The sequence below is a fragment of the Triticum urartu genome, chromosome 5A (genome assembly GCF_056163025.1).
Source record: "Triticum urartu cultivar PI428250 chromosome 5A, HENAU_Tu73, whole genome shotgun sequence".
NCBI lineage: Eukaryota > Viridiplantae > Streptophyta > Magnoliopsida > Poales > Poaceae > Triticum > Triticum urartu.
In genome coordinates this window covers 62491329-62494310 of record NC_141877.1, presented here as the reverse complement: position 1 = coordinate 62494310, position 2982 = coordinate 62491329, and the positions used below count along the sequence as shown (strand labels likewise).

At 39.2% G+C, this 2982-nt stretch overlaps 1 long non-coding RNA gene across 1 annotated transcript; it reads right to left on the bottom strand.

Moving 5' to 3' along the window:
- Nucleotides 1-1145: 1145 nt before the first annotated feature.
- On the bottom strand, nucleotides 1146-2239 carry LOC125555633 (uncharacterized). Its single transcript, XR_007304788.2, has 3 exons — nucleotides 1995-2239; nucleotides 1832-1913; nucleotides 1146-1298 (listed from the first exon to the last, which is right to left on the bottom strand). It is a non-coding gene; the product is annotated as an uncharacterized LOC125555633 (long non-coding RNA).
- Between the last annotated feature and the right edge of the window lie 743 nt (nucleotides 2240-2982).

The window sequence follows — 2982 nt, the reverse complement described above, 5'->3', positions numbered from 1 at the left end:
TCCAGTTGATTTCGTTCCGTTTCGACTTCGTCTGATATTCCTTTTCTTCAAAACACTGAAATAGGCATAAAACAGCAAATCTGGGTTGGGCCTCCGGTTAATAGGTTAGTCCCAAAAGTAATATAAAAGTGGATAATAAAGCCCAATATTGCCCAAAACAGTAGATAATATAGCATGGAGCAATCAAAAATTATAGATACGTTGGAGACGTATCAAAGTGCTAGCCAAGCTAATCGAGACCGCATTCATTAGAGAAATAGAACACCCGGACTGGCTGGCAAATTTGCTGATGGTACCAAAGAAGGACAAATCCTGGCGCATGTGTGTCGATTTTAAAGACCTCAACAAGGCATGCCCCAAAGATCCCTTCCCCCTCCCCCGCATCGATCAAATCATTGACGCCACCGCAGGACACGACTCACTGTGTTTTCTTGACGCATATTCCGGATACCATCAAATCAAAATGAAGGAATCCGATCAAGCACTACAAGAAATATGTCAACTTATGACCTTGACTATTGGTCACTGAAAGGTCATTGTTTATCATTTGCGACCTTTTTGTGACCAAAAACAGAAGGTCAAAAGCTGGCGGTCATAAACTGAAATTAACGACCTTCTCTGTGAGAAGGTCGTAGACGGTTACGACCAAAATATGTCTATTGTTTTGTTCTGGTCAGTAGCAGCCTCCCCAGGCCACGTAGGCATCCGACGTGGCAATCTGATGTGGCACAAGAATCTACATGGGCCTAGCCCAACAATTCAACCTTTTTAATGTATTTTTTTCCTATGCTTTTATTAGCTACATGGGTCTGACCCAGTAATTCGGCCCATGTATTTTTTTGGCAAGCCCTTTTAATATATGTATTTTATGTTAATTTCGGTTAGCTACATGGGCCTGGCCTACAATTTGGCCTTTTTATTTTCTAGCGCACAACATTTTGCAGTCAATTTATTTTTTATTTCCAACTTTTTTTCCCAGCTCTAGTTTACAGATGGGTCCCAAATGTCAGATTTTTCACAGCTTATTAATAAGCAATATATATGTATATATCAAACAGACAGAAGAGAGAAAGCATATGAAAATCTTCAAATAATAGCTAAAATAAGTTTATTACAATATGCTATACAGAACTGAACACGTGAAACTACATACACTCATTCACATCACAACAACCAGTTTCCATACACTCATTCACATCACATCAACCAGTTTAACCATCGAATCTTGCATACCCAGGAACTTCCGCTTATGTGCAGACCTATAAGAAGGGCTTCTCTCCAGCATCATCTCTCGTAACCTAAAAGAAGGAACATAAACCATCATCAGAATTTGCAACTTTTTGTCCTGCCAAATATTAATACTTGTTTAAAACAAAGGATTGATGGCAAAAATTATTTCCATAGCCGTTTGTTGGATACTGATGGTAGTTTGAGTAGGTAGGCTGAATAGTTCAATGTGTTAAAGAACCAGGTGCATTTTTCTCTACAGCCGAACTAGGTATATAGTTCAAAGTATGTTAAGCATGTGACACAAAACATTTTTTGTATTTCAGCATGATAGACCATAAACATAACTTGCTAATTGCAGGTTTACTAACTATAGGTCCTGTTATCGGCAACCAAAATCATTAGGCGATGAAGAACAGTATATTTTCAATGTAATTCGTTAGCCAACCACCAATATGATAGTCCATGTGGGTATTACATAAGGGACAAGCCAACAGATAAGTACATATGACAAGAAACAAAAACAGAGAGGTCGTACAACACATGGCACATGCATATCTCCATGACACCAACCAAGCAAGGAATGTACAAACAAGAAGCACACCTTCAGCGTCTCATCATCGGTCATGATAGGTGTGCTGGTAGGTGGTTGACGAGCCTCCCTTCTTGTCATGCTTGGTCATGGTCTGGATAGCGAAAAGTGGGAGGTTAGGAACATCACAATGACAGTACTGAGATCACTCAAGCAATCCTAATGATGCACGAACCTCACAATGTTGCCAACAAGGCAAGAACTTCCTTGATCTTATCCTTGATGTTCTCTAGCTCCAGGTTGTTTCGCTGTAGCTCAATATTTGCTGAATCGTGTGTGTACATGCATCAGGGCATACATACAATGTTCAAGTTAATATTCTCAGCAAACTATGATGTAACCAAAATAATTACTTCAGGACTTAGGATAAAAATTGAGCTTAGAGATGAAACTTTACAGCGCTCATTTCAACCATGTTAGATAAACTTGAGGTAAATTAGCAATAAGGATATTGGTTACAAGCTAGGTGAAATGCAAACAAAGTCCTATTATATTGATGGATCCCAACTTGTTTAAACTAGAGCAGAACGTTCAACTTGTGCAATCTAGCAGTCTAAAAAGAGAGAAGTATGTTCATTCTCAGTTACACATTAACTAGAACAAAACTGAGAGACATTAATTAGAAAATAAATAAGAGACACTAATATAAGCAAGAACTTTCAACAAGTACACATTAATTATTACATAGCATCTCTGGCACTGCTGTTGTTTGCATATTAAAACCAGTAGTTGTCCGCTATGAAGCATCACTCGTTGACCAACATTAGTATGTCAGCTAGTAGAATCCTCATGTACTAACTTAGACAAATTTGACATACTAATGCTAGAGAAAATAATTGTTTACACATCATCGTCCAGGACCTCCTACAGGATCATTTCACTCTAATCTCCTACCTGACTAAACTAACAAGTGCTCAGATTACCAACAAAAACAAGTGGCAGTAGCTCAAAAACAAGCAGAACATCTGTCCAGGTGACACGTCCGGAGTAGCGCGTAGTAGAGCACCTGCACCCTGCATCCACGCACATACGAATCAGTCAACGAGTCCATCAACAAGAAAGGGGTCGAGATTTCAATGTGAGGAGGAAGCAGTTGACCGTCCAAAGAAGACATGCCAGTTATAGATGCAGAGTTAGGCACACTTGATTGTTGACGCAATCAC